The following is an 18,758-nucleotide window of genomic DNA, read 5'->3' on the forward strand; positions in this document are numbered from 1 at the left end:
GCAACAGGACCTGCCTCTCTAGGTTTGGCTAGCTGTTTAGTCATAGCAGGAGCTGCACACCAATAAACTAACTAGTGCGACTAGCGCAATATTCTATTGTCTTTCATGACAGATGTTGAGGAATATTCTGAGTAGTGCCCCAACGGAGACGAAACTAAACATATAGCGATTAACGACAAATTGGAGAGTTATCCGCATCCTACGTCACAATCCACCGACCAAACTACCAATTTGAGATTCACATAGACTTACAGTGATCTCATATTTCAAACAACTTCCTTACTATTGGTCCAATTCATTTCAAACTTTTGCCATTCTGTTTCTGTTATATTTTTGCTTTCATACAAATCAACTTATTAGAAGGGTTGGATTGCACTTTAAATTGATATGCTGCTATAATATGCAGCATTCAAAAAGTAAAAAAATATGTCACATAATCATAAAGTGAAAGGGCTACATGCAGCCCATGAGACTGGTGGAATAAGAGAGAGACAGCCCATGAGATATCACATAAGCTATCCTATGGTTCAGCAAGCCAACCGTGAGGTCAATCTCAACTTTGGGGCAGGTTCATAAACCAACATTAATTGTTATCATATTACAGGGTGCCGCAGAACCAGGGAGGGGGGTGGGCAATGAATGAGCATTGCATGCTCTATTAGCATGTCCTGAGATAAAGAAAATTACTGTTTTGGAAGTGTATCTGATGTTCAGTATTAAAATAAACCACATCAGTATATAATACCCGTATTTACAAATGAAAATAGAAAAGGAAATCAAATTCTGAGTAGGTGAGAGTGAATCATTCTTGTTTTGAATCTGATATACAGTACTCAAACAAGCAAATGACAAAAGTGATACTTGCAAGAAATACATATTTGAAACTGAGAAAATTCTATCGCAAAATAGGATTTTTAAAAAAAATGTGAAATGCACAAATACTAATATGAACATAACATACAATATGGATCTTAAAAATCAAACTATGCAAATATGCATCAAACAATTTATTTCTGGTATCATGGAAACCTTCTACTAGTCCCTACCATAATTTTTTTTTTAAAAACCTGACTGGGCGTGCCGTTCTCCCACAGTTTAAGGGACAGGGCCCAGTGGGCTCATTATTCACAGGTTACCATCTCCCAGCCAGGCATTAACTACACTATACTAGAATGCCATGACAACCAGAAAATGAAAAAAATAACAAAAGCCATCAAATATTACAAGTGGTCCAAAGCAAAATTTTCACTAAATAATGTGAAATGCACAAATACAAATATAACATAACATACAATATGGATCTTAAAAATCAAACTATGCACATATGCATCAAAAGAATATATTTCTGGTGTCATAGAAATCATCTACAAAAAGCCCTACCAAAAACAATGTTTAAAAAACCTGACTGGGCATGCCGTTCTCCCACAGTTTAAGGGGCAGGGCCCAGTGGGCTCATTATTCACAGGTCACCATCTCCCAGCCAGGCGATAACTACACTACACTCGAATGCCATGACAACCAGAAAATGAAAAAAATAAATAAAAACAATCAAATATTACAAATGGTCCAGAGCACAATTTTCACTAAATTATTTGAAATGCACAAATAAAAATATACACATACCTACAATATGGATCTTAAAAATCAAACTATGCACATATGCATCAAAAGAATATATTTCTGGTGTCATAGAAACCTTCTACTAATCCCTACCAAAAAAAAAAAAATTAAAAAACCTGACTGGGCATGCCGTTCTCCCACAGTTTAAGGGACAGGGCCCAGTGGGCTCATTATTCACAGGTCACCATCTCCCAGCCAGGCGTTAACTACACTATACTAGAATGCCATGTCAACCAGAGAATGAAAAATAAATAAAAACAATCAAATATTACAAATGGTCCAGAGCACAATTTTCACTAACATACAATATGGATCTTAAAAATCAAACTATGCACATATGCATAAAAAAAAGTGTATTTCTGGTATCATGGAAACCTTCTACTATAGTCCCTACCAAAAAAAATGTTTAAAAAACCTGACTGGGCGTGCCGTTCTCCCAAAGTTTAAGGGGCAGGGCCCAGTGGGCTCATTATTCACAGGTCATCATCTCCCAGCCAGGCGATAACTACACTACACTTGAATGCCATGACAACCAGAAAATGAAAAAAATAAATAAAAACAATCAAATATTACAAATGGTCAAGAGCACAATTTTCACTAAATTATTTGAAATGCAAACATAAAAATATACACATACCTACAATATGGATCTTAAAAATCAAACTATGCACATATGCATTAAAAGATTATATATCTGGTGTCATGGAAATCATCTAGAAAAAGCCCTACAATAATTTTAGAATTAAAAAAAAAATAGACCTGACTGGGCGTGCCGTTCTCCCACAGTTTAAGGGACAGGGCCCCGTGGGCTCATTATTCACAGGTCACCATCTCCCAGTCAGGCGTTAACTACACTATACTAGAATGCCATGACAACCAGAAATGAAAAATATAACAAAAGCCATCAAAAATTTCAAGTGGTCCAAAGCAAAATTTTCACTAAATAATGTGAAATGTGAAATGCACAAATACAAATATACACATAACATACAATATGGATCTTAAAAATCAAACTATGCACATATATATATACATCAAAACAATATATTTCTGGTATCATGGAAACCTTCTACTAATCCCTACCAACAAAAATATTTAAAAAACCTGACTGGGCGTGCCGTTCTCCCACAGTTTAGGGGGAGGGCCCAGTGGGCTCATTATTCACAGGTCACCATCTCCCAGCCAGGCGTTAACTACACTATACTAGAATGCCATGACAACCAGAAATGAAAAATATAACAAAAGCCATCAAAAATTACAAGTGGTCCAAAGGAAAGTTTTCACGAAATAATGTGAAATATGAAATGTACAAATACAAATATACACATAATATACAATATGGATCTTAAAATTCAAACTATGCTCATATGCATCAAAAAAATGTATTTCTGGTATCATGGAAACCTTCTACTAGTCCCTACAAAAAAAAAATATTTAAAAAACCTGACTGGGCGTGCCGTTCTCCCACAGTTTAAGGGACAGGGCCCCGTGGGCTCATTATTCACAGGTCATCATCTCCCAGCCAAACGATAACTACACTACACTCGAATGCCATGACAACCAGAAAATGAAAAATAAATAAAAAACAATCAAATATTACAAATGGTCCAGAGCACAATTTTCACTAAATTATTTGAAATGCACAAATAAAAACATACACATACCTACAATATGGATCTTAAAAATCAAACTATGCACATATGCATTAAAAGATTATATATCTGGTGTCATGGAAATCATCTAGAAAAAGCCTTACAATAATTTTAGAATAAAAAAAAAAATAGACCTGACTGGGCGTGCCGTTCTCCCACAGTTTAAGGGACAGGGCCCCGTGGGCTCATTATTCACAGGTTACCATCTCCCAGTCAGGCGTTAACTACACTATACTAGAATGCCATGACAACCAGAAATGAAAAATATAACAAAAGCCATCAAAAATTTCAAGTGGTCCAAAGCAAAATTTTCACTAAACAATGTGAAATGTGAAATGCACAAATACAAATATACACATAACATACAATATGGATCTTAAAAATCAAACTATGCACATATATATATACATCAAAACAATATATTTCTGGTATCATGGAAACCTTCTACTAATCCCTACCAACAAAAATATTTAAAAAACCTGACTGGGCGTGCCGTTCTCCCACAGTTTAGGGGGAGGGCCCAGTGGGCTCATTATTCACAGGTCACCATCTCCCAGCCAGGCGTTAACTACACTATACTAGAATGCCATGACAACCAGAAATGAAAAATATAACAAAAGCCATCAAAAATTACTAGTGGTCCAAAGCAAAGTTTTCACTAAATAATGTGAAATATGAAATGTACAAATACAAATATACACATAATATACAATATGGATCTTAAAATTCAAACTATGCTCATATGCATCAAAAAAATGTATTTCTGGTATCATGGAAACCTTCTACTAGTCCCTACAAAAAAAAAATATTTAAAAAACCTGACTGGGCGTGCCGTTCTCCCACAGTTTAAGGGACAGGGCCCCGTGGGCTCATTATTCACAGGTCACCATCTCCCAGCCAAGCGATAACTACACTACACTCGAATGCCATGACAACCAGAAAATGAAAAATAAATAAAAAACAATCAAATATTACAAATGGTCCAGAGCACAATTTTCACTAAATTATTTGAAATGCACAATTAAAAACATACACATACCTACAATATGGATCTTACAAATCAAACTATGCACATATGCATCAAAAGAATATATTTCTGGTGTCATAGTAACCTTCTACTAATCCCTACAAAAAAAAAATATTTAAAAAACCTGACTGGGCGTGCCGTTCTCCCACAGTTTAAGGGGCAAGGCCCAGTGGGCTCATTATTCACAGGTCACCATCTCCCAGCCAGGCGTTTACTACACTATACTAGAATGCCATGACAACCAGAAATGAAAAATATAACAAAAGCCATCAAAAATTTCAAGTGGTCCAAAGCAAAATTTTCACTAAATAATGTGAAATGTGAAATGCACAAATACAAATATACACATAATATACAATATGGATCTTAAAAATCAAACTATGCACATTATATGCATCAAAACAATATATTTCTGGTATCATGGAAACCTTCTACTAATCCCTACCAACAAAAATATTTAAAAAACCTGACTGGGCGTGCCGTTCTCCCACAGTTTAGGGGGAGGGCCCAGTGGGCTCATTATTCACAGGTTACCATCTCCCAGCCAGGCGTTAACTACACTATACTAGAATGCCATGACAACCAGAAAATGAAAAAAATAACAAAAGCCATCAAATATTACAAGTGGTCCAAAGCAAAAATTTCACTAAATAATGTGAAATGCACAAATACAAATATACACATAACATACAATATGGATCTTAAAAATCAAACTATGCACATATGCATCAAAAGAATATATTTCTGGTGTCCGACATAGAAATCATCTACAAAAAGCCCTACCAAAAAAAATGTTTAAAAATCCTGACTGGGCATGCCGTTCTCCCACAGTTTAAGGGGCAGGGCCCACTGGGCTCATTATTCACAGGTCACCATCTCCCAGCCAGGCGATAACTACACTACACTCGAATGCCATGACAACCAGAAAATGAAAAAAAAAAATAAAAACAATCAAATATTACAAATGGTCCAGAGCACAATTTTCACTAAATTATTTGAAATGCACAAATAAAAATATACACATACCTACAATATGGATCTTAAAAATCAACTATGCACATATGCATCAAAAGAATATATATCTGGTGTCATGGAAATCATCTAGAAAAAGCCCTACAATAATTTTAGAATTAAAAAAAAAATAGACCTGACTGGGCGTGCCGTTCTCCCACAGTTTAAGGGACAGGGCCCAGTGGGCTCATTATTCACAGCTCACCATCTCCCAGCCAGGCGTTAACTACATTATACTAGAATGCCATGACAACCAGAAATGAAAAATATAACAAAAGCCATCAAAAATTACAAGTGGTCCAAAGCAAAGTTTTCACTAAATAATGTGAAATGTGAAATGCACAAATACAAATATACACATAACATACAATATGGATCTTAAAAATCAAACTATGCACATATATATATGCATCAAAACAATATATTTCTGGTATCATGGAAACCTTCTACTAATCCCTACCAACAAAAGTATTTAAAAAACCTGACTGGGCGTGCCGTTCTCCCACAGTTTAGGGGGAGGGCCCAGTGGGCTCATTATTCACAGGTCACCATCTCCCAGCCAGGCGTTAACTACACTATACTAGAATGCCATGACAACCAGAAATGAAAAATATAACAAAAGCCATCAAAAATTACAAGTGGTCCAAAGCAAAGTTTTCACTAAATAATGTGAAATGTGAAATGCACAAATACAAATATACACATAATATACAATATGGATCTTAAAATTCAAACTATGCACATATGCATCAAAAAATGTATTTCTGGTATCATGGAAACCTTCTACTAGACCCTACAAAAAAAATAATTTTAAAAACCTGACTGGGCGTGCCGTTCTCCCACAGTTTAGGGGGAGGGCCCAGTGGGCTCATTATTCACAGGTCACCATCTCCCAGCCAGGCGTTAACTACACTATACTAGAATGCCATGACAACCAGAAATGAAAAATATAACAAAAGCCATCAAAAATTACAAGTGGTCCAAAGCAAAATTTTCACTAAATAATGTGAAATGTGAAATGCACAAATACAAATATACACATAACATACAATATAGATCTTAAAAATCAAACTATGCACATTATATGCATCAAAACAATATATTTCTGGTATCATGGAAACCTTCTACTAATCCCTTCCAACAAAAATATTTAAAAAACCTGACTAGGCGTGCCGTTCTCCCACAGTTTAGGGGGAGGGCCCAGTGGACTCATTATTCACAGGTTACCATCTCCCAGCCAGGCGTTAACTACACTATACTAGAATGCCATGACAACCAGAAAATGAAAAAAATAACAAAAGCCATCAAATATTACAAGTGGTCCAAAGCAAAATTTTCACTAAATAATGTGAAATGCACAAATACAAATATACACATAACATACAATATGGATCTTAAAAATTAAACTATGCACATATGCACCAAAAGAATATATATCTGGTGTCATGGAAATCATCTAGAAAAAGCCCTACAATAATTTTAGAATTAAACAAAAAATAGACCTGACTGGGCGTGCCGTTCTCCCACAGTTTAAGGGACAGGGCCCAGTGGGCTCATTATTCACAGCTCACCATCTCCCAGCCAGGCGTTAACTACATTATACTAGAATGCCATGACAACCAGAAATGAAAAATATAACAAAAGCCATCAAAAATTACAAGTGGTCCAAAGCAAAGTTTTCACTAAATAATGTGAAATGTGAAATGCACAAATACAAATATACACATAACATACAATATGGATCTTAAAAATCAAACTATGCACATATATATATGCATCAAAACAATATATTTCTGGTATCATGGAAACCTTCTACTAATCCCTACCAACAAAAGTATTTAAAAAACCTGACTGGGCGTGCCGTTCTCCCACAGTTTAGGGGGAGGGCCCAGTGGGCTCATTATTCACAGGTCACCATCTCCCAGCCAGGCGTTAACTACACTATACTAGAATGCCATGACAACCAGAAATGAAAAATATAACAAAAGCCATCAAAAATTACAAGTGGTCCAAAGCAAAGTTTTCACTAAATAATGTGAAATGTGAAATGCACATTGCACAAATACAAATATACACATAATATACAATATGGATCTTAAAATTCAAACTATGCACATATGCATCAAAAGAATATATATCTGGTGTCATGGAAATCATCTAGAAAAAGCCCTACAATAATTTTAGAATTAAACAAAAAATAGACCTGACTGGGCATGCCGTTCTCCCACAGTTTAAGGGACAGGGCCCAGTGGGCTCATTATTCACAGGTCACCATCTCCCAGCCAAGCGATAACTACACTACACTCGAATGCCATGACAACCAGAAAATGAAAAATAAATAAAAAACAATCAAATATTACAAATGGTCCAGAGCACAATTTTCACTAAATTTTTTGAAATGCACAAATAAAAACATACACATACCTACAATATGGATCTTACAAATCAAACTATGCACATATGCATCAAAAGAATATATATCTGGTGTCATGGAAATCATCTAGAAAAAGCCCTACAATAATTTTAGAATTAAACAAAAAATAGACCTGACTGGGCGTGCCGTTCTCCCACAGTTTAAGGGACAGGGCCCAGTGGGCTCATTATTCACAGGTCACCATCTCCCAGCCAGGCGTTAACTACACTATACTAGAATGCCATGACAACCAGATATGAAAAATATAACAAAAGCCATCAAAAATTACAAGTGGTCCAAAGCAAAATTTTCACTAAATAATGTGAAATGTGAAATGCACAAATACAAATATACACATAACATACAATATGGATCTTAAAAATCAAACTATGCACATATATATATGCATCAAAACAATATATTTCTGGTATCATGGAAACCTTCTACTAATCCCTACCATAAAAAATATTTAAAAAACCTGACTGGGCATGCCGTTCTCCCACAGTTTAGGGGGAGGGCCCAGTGGGCTCATTATTCACAGGTCACCATCTCCCAGCCAGGCGTTAACTACACTATACTAGAATGCCATGACAACCAGAAATGAAAAATATAACAAAAGCCATCAAAAATTACAAGTGGTCCAAAGCAAAGTTTTCACTAAATAATGTGAAATGTGAAATGCACAAATACAAATATACACATAACATACAATATGGATCTTAAAAATCAAACTATGCACATATATATATGCATCAAAACAATATATTTCTGGTATCATGGAAACCTTCTACTAATCCCTACCATAAAAAATATTTAAAAAACCTGACTGGGCGTGCCGTTCTCCCACAGTTTAAGGGACAGGGCCCCGTGGGCTCATTATTCACAGGTCACCATCTCCCAGCCAGGCGTTAACTACACTACACTCGAATGCCATGACAACCAGAAAATGAAAAATAAATAAAAACAATCAAATATTACAAGTGGTCCAAAGCAAAATTTTCACTAAATTATTTGAAATGCACAAATAAAAATATACACATACCTACAATATGGATCTTACAAATCAAACTATGCACATGCCACATATGCATCAAAAGAATATATTTCTGGTGTCATAGAAATCATCTACAAAAAGCCCTACCAAGAAAAAAAAAAATTATAAAAATAAACCTAACTGGGTGTGCTGTTCTCCCACACTTTAAGGGAAAGGGCCCCGTGGGCTCATTATTCACAGGTCACCATCTCCCAGCCAGGCGTTAACTACACTACACTAAAATGCCATGACAACCAGAAAATGAAAAAAATAACAAAAGCCATCAGATAATCTTCACATACTGATCCAAACGAAAGAAAATTCAAGCTGGGATAAATATCCATAGGTGGCTTTGTCATTGAAACATTTAATTATACAAATTAATTTAGAGTTCTTTTCTTGTACACAAAGGCTCAAATTCACAAATGAGGTTTGTCAACAAACCCTTGTGAATTCGGGCCACAAGGTGTGTCATCCATTTGGATATCAGGAAAACTCAACGTTCTCTCCTGAAAAGATTATTGAATGCCACAAAGAAGTTGATGTTTGGTAAGGTGACACTGATTGCACAAGCAATCCATGACTTGGAATATCATATACAGCTTCAAAAAAAGAAAATTCACATTTGGAGAGAGAAGTAGAAAGAGAGGGGAGGGGAGGGGTCTTGGTTTGTACCTGATATATGCAGTATTCAAACAAGAAGATTTGATAAGTAATAAGGAAAGCTATAGAATTAAATATGACTATATATACAGAAATAAGTGAATCTGATCATAAGCATTCAAACAAGCAAATTGAGATTTGATAAAAATGATACCGGTAAGTAATTTTATTTCAAGTAAGATAAGAAAGAGAGGGAGTAATAATTGCTTTGTATCTGACATACAGTATTCAAACTTAAGCAATTCAGATGTATAGTATATAAACAGTGAAAAATAGATTCAGTAAGTCAAACTGGCAATAACAGGCCGGGGAACCGAAGAAAAATATTTGTATGAATCCAAACTTACAGATGTAGATAACAGAGAGATAGACAGTTCATGTCACAAAAGTAATGTTCAGTATGACTATGAAAATTAGATTCAACAAATCATAGTAAAGAGAAAGAGAGGGATCTTCCTTGAAGGAAACTTAAATATAACATAATGAGAATAATAATTCAAAGCGTAAAATTTCAGGAATATGCAGCCCTTTATAGGAGAGGATTGAAATCGGTGACAAAAGGGAAACACAAAAGGGAAACAGAATGGGATTTGTTATAAATGTGTTACCCGGGCCGGGGTAAATAATATAAATTCTGAAAAAGAAATGAAGAGGCTGGTCAGAATAAGTGTTTCCTGTGAAGCATCAGGTATAGAACTCTTTAATAACATAAACAATAAACATGGAATAACATATTCCACTAATGAAACTAAATACAAGTAATACGGATTAAATATGAATATGAACACAGCTAACTCTAAATTCATAAACAACATTGGCATAGGCATCTGACTGCTTATCTTCTAATCTGAACACGGCTAACTGTAATTATAGACCAAGGTGAACCAGTTAAAAGTAGGTTTGTGTCTTTTTACACAATAACCTAACTTTCTCCAATATCCTGACCTGTCTATAGTCGCAGTAACCCTAAAATCCTTTTCTAAAATAATACCAAATTACTTTCTCAATTCTAACAAAACTCTTCTCTATATGCAGTGACAAAAGTATAATAAAAGATACAAGGAATATACTTTAACAAAATCACACTCAATCTTCAAATATGATATTAACAGTTAAAGAGAGAAACCAGAAATGAGAGGGAGTAAAAGAGAGAGACATGAGAGAAAGCGAAAGAGAGAGGGAGAGAGAGAGAGAGAGAAACTACAAATTCATAACAAACTCATTTATCAAAGACCTGAATCTTGAACTATGAACCCAAATTCTCTCTTTTCTACGATATTCCCTCATTTGTCCAGTTGGTGGACTACTGCTGACCACAAGTCATTAGTCATAGCATGTCACAGTTATCTCTGATAAAGACCAGAGAAACTTCTCCCAATGCACAGTCTATTGAATTGGTATCAGGATTAACTTTACTACTACTCTTGTATAGTGGGGTATGAACCCGTCACTAAACATCTCACATTAAGCATACACACATTCTGAGGTGTGTTCACACTAGTTGGTTTAACCTGACTTAGTATGAATATATAAAGATTTACTACTTCTACTACATAATAATACGACCATTATATAATCTAAATGCTTCATAAACATAACTAACACCATACAATAGATACATGTCACGTAGATACCTATGTTAAGCCTGCATCTCTCATGATAAGTCTGGTTTGATAAAATAGACTTAATTGGTTCTAATATCACTAATAACAATGTAATATATGAATTGAACAATTATTATTAACTTAGACAGACAGAATTGAAAGAGATTAAAAGTTGTAATTTCTTACCTGAAAAAGAAATGAAGAGGCTGGTCAGAATAAGTGTTTCCTGTGAAGCATCAGGTATAGAACTGATGCTATCAGGCAGAAACCACTGACATGACCAACGCCTTCGATTTGGTTTCGTTTTGGGGAGAGGGCGAAATATGAGTCACCACTTCTTGGAAACAGGGGTTGGGTTTCTGCATCTTTGCAGCAAGCAGTGAAGAATGTGCAAACTTTTTAAGATACTGGTGTGTAAAATATATGACAATACAAATAGGATATATGTATACAAAATTTTGAGGGAGGCCTATTTTCCAGGGCCTTACAAATGAAATATGCATAACATAGACATTTCTACTTCTATGTCGAAACTTGACAGGATCCATAAGTCAGGATATAACGCCAAGGTTACTGGAGTGTGCAGGTGGACCACTACACTGGGGTTCCCCCTACTCTTATACGAATAGTGCAGTGGGTTCTTAAGGTGCAAAGGTGGTGACTCTCCAGTACACAGTGCCTCCATTTAACGTCCTATCCGAGGGACGGAGTGTTTTCCACATATCCTGCGTCTATGAAACAAGGGGAGGGGCACGTTAACACACAACACAGGCTTCAGTCATCTGCCTGGGTGGAATTCAAACCCTGAGATTTTTGGTTTGACAGGCAGGCGCTTTACCGACTGAGCCAACTCGCCTCTAATTATGTTGAATGATAAAATGTTTGGATTTAGTAACCTTCAGCCCTACTTTTTACTTCTTTTCTAATAAATATCCATGTAGATAATACATAGAAGTGGTTTACACAAACAAAAGCAAAGATGAATGCTGACTATCACCTTGTTGTAGTTAAAGTGCTGAATTTAGGCCATATAATGCTATATAAAGCATGAATACCATTTCCAAAATAAGAAGCCAAACAATGAACAGTAAAACACACACCTTCTTGGAAATAATTTACAGGCTGTCCCTTGGTAAATAAAAGTTATTATGAAAGAAACCTTGGATGCATCTCAATTCAGTTTGATTCAACTGGTAATTAGAAGTTGCTTCTATGTTAGTGAAGTTTTGTGAACATTCTAGAATCTTCAAAGTAACAAAAACAGTGTTAAGGTACATTTTTTTTCTTGGGGGGGGGGGGGGGTTGTACAATACCTTAAAAAAGGGAAACATAGACATTTTACTCACTCCAGGCTATAATCGCACATTGCCTTGACTTTGGTCAAACTGTGCAGGTTCTGGTTTACCCGATTGGCGGCACGACAATGCTCCCTAACTGCGGCAAGCTTAGCAGTGGCGACCTAAGTCTTGAGTAAACTTGCTCGTGCTCCTCCACCCTTGTCCGTCCTCCTACGCCGCTCAAATTGCTGTTGGAGATAAGCAGGAACAACCTCCGCACAACAATTCTCACGGTGCAACATGTTGACTGTATAAACCAAACAAAATATAAATGGTTAGGACGTGCATTAATACAATTTCACAGATTACATTCAAATCAAAGATTCTCCATTGATTCTCCATTGAGACTCCTATATACCCCAATAAGGGCAAATGGTGACCCATCTCATTCACCTGTCACAGCAACAGCGTACACTTTCATTGGTCCAACATCAATACATGAGGGAGGGAATGAGAAGTTATTACAGGGCAGTGTTATATAGTCTACAGAACATTATTTACCATTTAATTTTTTTATTAATTTTTACAAATATAAATACAAATAGATAATGCGTGTATGGATAATCAACCAGGCGCGGATCCACGGGCTCAATTCTACGGGCCCGGCTATGGCAAGCCCATTGTGTAAAAACTAGATAAACTCAGTTTATCAGAAAAACTGTGTTTATCAATGATAAACTCAGTTTATCAACTGATAAACTGAGTTTTTCTGATAAACTGAGTTTATCAACTGATAAACTCTGTTTATCTGATAAACTCTGTTTATCTGTTGATAAACTGAGTTTATCATTGATAAACTGAGTTTTTCTTGATAAACTGAGTTTATTAACTGATAAACTGAGTTTATCAAGTGATAAACTGAGTTTTTCTGATAAACTGTGTTTATCTGTTGATAAACTGAGTTTATCTGAGAAAAACAGAGTTTATCTGAGAAAAACAGAGTTTATCTAGTTTTTACACAATGGGCTTGCCATAGCCGGGCCCGTAGAATTGAGCCCGTGGATCCGCGCCTGTAATCAACCATGTCCTTATTGGTTAGTAAATTTATTTATTATTTCGAATATTATTTTGTACTTACTGACGGTGTTCCCAGCACTCTTGGTCATCACGACCAGGGGGCGTCTTCCTATCCTCCGCTCCTGTACTGTGTAGCTCCACACAGTTCCAGCTCCACACAGTTCCAGCTCCACACAGTTCCAGCTGTACGGTTTGGTTGATTAGCCTTAACAGGGAGATCGAATGCCGATGGCATTATGAAGGGATTATGGCACAGGTGAAATAAGCACGAGGCAAGATAACGACGACGAAGAACGAAGAACGGAGCAAAAGCTAAGTCAAAAACTCTATGCGACTTGAGAGAATCTTGCAGAGACTGACAGATTTTTTTGCTTTTCCTCTTAAACACGATTGATTCGTGAGTGCGATATCCTTCAGCGGTTTCTTTGAATGGTCAATTGATGCACATCACGTGATTTGAGCAGGCGGACGAATCAAATTCGATTTTTCAGTGGGATTACCACTGAACTGGAAATATATGCCAGCGGCAGTTCAGTGGCGTAAGCAAATTAACGCCCTCTCGCACTGCCTTGCGAGAATCACCGACGGCAATCTCCACGAAAACCGACAACAACATCAAAGGCATTTTAATTATTCGGACTCTATTAAGATCGATTTGTATTATTATAACCTTACCTTTTTCTTCAAATTTTAGTCAATTTTTTTTAATAGGTCCCCGAGCAATGAAATAAAAATCACAAATAAGCGTAATTGAACAAATGCTTATAGTGAATATACTATATCATACTTTTTACAAAGTTTGGTTGGTGATCGAGGTGGTCAGTGGCGTAGGATCTGTCATTAGGCCGGGGCGCCCCGGCCCCCCCACTCAGGTTTCAAAATGACCGCATGCGTGTTGCCAAAATGTCCTTTTCGTAACAAAAGAAAAGGTCGAGCCGTATTGACTTTACACACCGGACTTTTGCTGAAAAGGGGGGGTGCGGAAAAAGGCTCGTATACAAAAGAAAAAGGTCGAGCCGTATTGACTTTACACACCGGACTTTTGCTGAAAAGGGGGGGTCGGTTGGAACACGCATATGCGTACCCTAAATAACACTGAGTGGGGGGGCCGGGCCGGGGCGTCAGTCTTCATGTGTACTGTTTACCCCCCCCCCCCCCCCCCCCCCCCCCCCCCCCCCCCCCCCCCCCCCCCCCCCCCCCACTCCGGGGTCGGAATGACCGCATGCGTGTTACCAAAATGTCCGGTAAAGGGGTACTTTTCGTGCGACAAAGTCCGGCCCGAGAATTGTAATAAAAGGGGTGTATTTGACTTTTCACCCGGAGATTTCTTTAAAAAGGGGGTGTTTTTCTTTTTTCTCTCATCTCTTTGGACTCCAGAGAAATTATTCCGAATTTAGGGGGGTACATTGAGCATTTTTCCGTTTTTAGGGGGGTCTCCAAGGCAGCTAAGAAAAGCCGACGAAAAGCCCGCGAAAGGGGGGTTCGGAAATGTTCGCAGTCCTCAGATAGGGGGTGCTTTCAAAAAGAGGGAACGAGCATACGCGTACCCTAAATAACACTAAGTGGGGGTCCGGGTGTTTTTACTAGATCAGCGTTTTTCAACCACCCCCCCCCCCCCCCCGCGTCACCCAATCCCACAATCATCAAAATGAAAACAAAAATACACTTTACTATCTCAGAAATGTTATTTCTTCTTGAAAATACCTAGCTAGACTTTTCTATATATGTAATCCTGCAATTTCTGAAGTTGACGTTATTCCAATTTGTTTGTTATATAACTAAAATACTCTCGCGGCACTCCGGTTGGTAAACTAGATGTTCGAAATTTGAAGGGGCAGATTGACTATAGGCCGAGAGGGGATATAACAAATTTGTATTTAAATTGTTAAGGACAACTCTCTCTGCCTCTTTTCCCGTATGTTTTTTTAATTTTTATTGTATTCATTCAATACATGTTCATCTTCCGAATTACACAAATTATTTCAAATAACATAACATATAGAGTAACAATATACACACTCAATTATTTTGAATGAATAAATCTTATCGTAATAAAAAATTAAAACACAAAACAATTACGAAGCCTACATATAAAAAACAAAAACCCAAACCCACCCCCCCCCCAAAAAAAAAAAAAAAAAAAAAATCTGAACCACGTGGCAGTCGAGAGTGGTCGATCCGGTCCTCATCCATTCAATTTTCTTGTTTAGTGGGGGGGGGGGGGGGCGGATTGTGTGATCACTTACTATATATATATATATTCTATAAATATTTTTTTTCAAAAAGCCGGGGGGGGGGGGGCGGGACCGTCGCCCCCCCCCCCCCCATCCGCGCCTGCTGTGACCCCCCGTACCTACGCCACTGGATGGGGTGAAATCGACCCGATATGGGTCTAATCAGAAGAAGGCCACGGTTAGTCTATTGCAAGCTAATTTTGCCAATGACTGAGGTGGAATGTCATTGACTCGATAATAGGGCAACAATTTCGGGGAAGGTTCCGAGACTAAACCATTTGAGCATCTTTCACAGAGCCATACAAACATTATCTTGTGGACTGCGGCGAGCTTTGATGGAGGGGCATCTTCGTTACTTAAATAATATTCGCCAGTGCATGCGAGGAGTTGTAATATCAAGAAATTACTCGGTTGAGGTTGAAGTAGGAATTAACAGGCTCTGTAAAATTACATGATTGATCTGGATCTGAAAACGTGATAGCTTATTGATATTAATGTGCTCCTTTCACATGGAAATCTCATCTCTTTTTGAAAACGTATAGAATATTTAACAGTAATTCCTATCTGCAATCAATGAGATTTCCTTCTACCTCTCTCATCGTTCTCTCATTTATGGTATACGATTCCCTATTATCATTCTACCCCTACAAATCTACCTCTTCTATATCATTCTCCATCTCCATCTCCTACCATCTGACCTCTCCTACTATCAGGGGCGTCGCTAGACCTTTTTCAGTGGGAGAGGGGGGGGGGGGGGTGTAGAGGCCAACGCTTACCGACAAAACTAGCCACCAATTACCGACAAAATTAAATGTCCCAATATCTACACATTTAAACCCGGGGCCGAAGGCTAAATTGTTTTTTCCTATAGAACCTGCGTATGCGCAAATGATCATTTTCCTCGACAACATTTCGTCAACATTACTTAGTAAACATCATAGCTATATATTTTAATGCAGGCGCGGAGCTAGGATCTTATTTTAGGGAGGAGCGGTAGTGAGCAAGCGAATCACATTAGGGGGTGTTGGTGTTAGGCCTTCCGCGCAAAGCGCGGAAGCTTAGACGTTTTCTTAGATTATTAGGAAAAGAAGACGATTTATTGTACCGATCTCGACTGTTAATCCTTGTCTGAATGAAGTCCCCCCCCCCCTCCCACGCGAAGCGCGAAAGCTTTGACGTTTCATTAAATTATGAGAAAAAACAGACGATTCGGTGTTCTTTTCTCGACTCTTAATCCTTATCTGAATTCAGTTCTCCCCTTCTCGCGCAAAGCGCGGAAGTTTTGACGTTTCATTAAATTATTAGAGAAAGACGACGATTCGTTGTACTGTTTTCGACTCATAAATAAGCCCTAATTGTCTGAATTCAGTTCCCCCTTTAGCGCGAAGCGCGGAAGCTTTGACGATTCTTTAAATTGTTAGAGAAAGCAGACGATTCGTTGTACCGTTTTCGACTCTCAATCCTTGTCTAAATGAAGTATTCCCCTTCCCGCGCGAAGCGCGGAAGTTTTGACGTTTCATTAAATTATTATAGAAAGAAGACGATTCGTTGTACCGTTTTCAACTCTTAATAAGCCCTAATTGTCTGAATTCAGTTTCCCCCTTTAGCGCGAAGCGCGGAAGCTTTGACGGTTCCTTAAATGTTAGAGAAAGCAGACGATTCGTTGTACCGTTTTCGACTCTTAATCCTTGTTTAAACCCCCCTTCCAGTGCGAAAAGCTTAGACGTTTGATTTAATTATTATAGAAAGAAGACGATTCGTTGTACCATTTTCGACTCTTAATCCTTGTTTAAAATGAAGTTTCCCCCTCTCGCGCGAAGTGCGGAAGTTTTGACGTTTCATTAAATTATTAGAGAAAGAAGACGATTCGTTGTACCATTTAGTTACCCCGAAAAATGTTAACCTCTGAGTTCTTTAGCTGATATCATAGGAAAGTGAAACTTCGAGAAAATACAAGTATTCTAGTTATAGTCACTCTCAAAGTCGTCACAGCGGATAAAAAGTCACAGCTCGTAGGGAAAAAAAACTTGTCGGCCGACCAACAATATACATCTCACCGACTTCAAACTTCTGCATTGATCTAGTACATGACGATCGAGCAAGAATACTGACACAGCTGACCCGACACAGCAACCTATTTACCCGTGTCTTTCTTGCTTCCTTGACGAGACGACTCCACCCAACAACCCCCCTTCTTTTACTCCCACTCCTCCTTTCTCAGGCTCTTACCTCCCCCTCTCTTCTCTCTTTTACCCCCTCCCCCCCCCCGTTTCTTTTGTTTCCCTTTTCTCTTTTCTTCTTTTTTTCCTTTTCTTTCTTTTCTTTCTTTTCCTTTCTTTCCTTTCCTCCCTCTTTTTCTTTTTTTCTCTTTCTTTCTTCTCTTTTCTTTCCTTTCTTTTCCTTTTATTTCCTTTCTTTCCTTTCTTTCTTTTCTTTTCTTTTCTTTTTTTTCCTTTCCCTTTCCCTCTCTTTTTTCCCTCCCCCTTTTCTCTTTTTTTCCCGACGGCAGCGCAATTTTACCGACAATATCCTGACACGTGGGGTGGGGGGGGGGTGTCGCACCCCCTTTGGCGACGCCCCTGCCTACTATCCCACCTCTCCACGACTCCTACCATTCTATATATCCTATTCTACCTCTCATTCTACCCCTCCTACTATTCTATCTCTCCCACTATCCTACCTCTCCTAATATTCTACCTCTTCTACCAATCACTCTTCATTTCTATCTCTCATAATATATTATTATTCTCTATCTCTAGTAAAAAATGAAGGTGTTGATTTAGGAAACGCAGAAGGTAGAAATGTCAATCATGGGAATTTTATGATGGCGTTAAATAGAATGAAAGTGATGATGGTGGTGTTAAGAGATTGATAGTGCTGATAATGACCTCCTATAGGCCCTAATTATAATGAAGAAGATGACAGTGATGGTGTTGAGGAGGATGATAATGGCGTTTATGGACATACTTGTATCTGGGAGGACAAGCACTTTCAATACCCTAACAGGAAAAAAAATTATAGGTCGGAGCTGTAATATCATTTCAAGAGAGGACAACAACATGAAGACAGTTCTAAATAATATTGGGAAATCGAAATTGTGATAATAACGATTTTCAAACCAAAATGATATGCATAGGAATTAGCTGC

At 37.7% G+C, this 18,758-nt stretch overlaps 1 long non-coding RNA gene across 1 annotated transcript; it reads right to left on the bottom strand.

Moving 5' to 3' along the window:
• Nucleotides 1-12,311: 12,311 nt before the first annotated feature.
• Nucleotides 12,312-13,862, bottom strand: LOC115929973. The gene is made up of 2 exons (XR_004066775.1): nt 13,439-13,862; nt 12,312-12,607 (listed from the first exon to the last, which is right to left on the bottom strand). It is a non-coding gene; the product is annotated as an uncharacterized LOC115929973 (long non-coding RNA).
• Between the last annotated feature and the right edge of the window lie 4,896 nt (nt 13,863-18,758).

Source organism: Strongylocentrotus purpuratus, unplaced genomic scaffold (assembly GCF_000002235.5).
Source record: "Strongylocentrotus purpuratus isolate Spur 01 unplaced genomic scaffold, Spur_5.0 spur5_scaffold_6, whole genome shotgun sequence".
Taxonomy (NCBI): domain Eukaryota; kingdom Metazoa; phylum Echinodermata; class Echinoidea; order Camarodonta; family Strongylocentrotidae; genus Strongylocentrotus; species Strongylocentrotus purpuratus.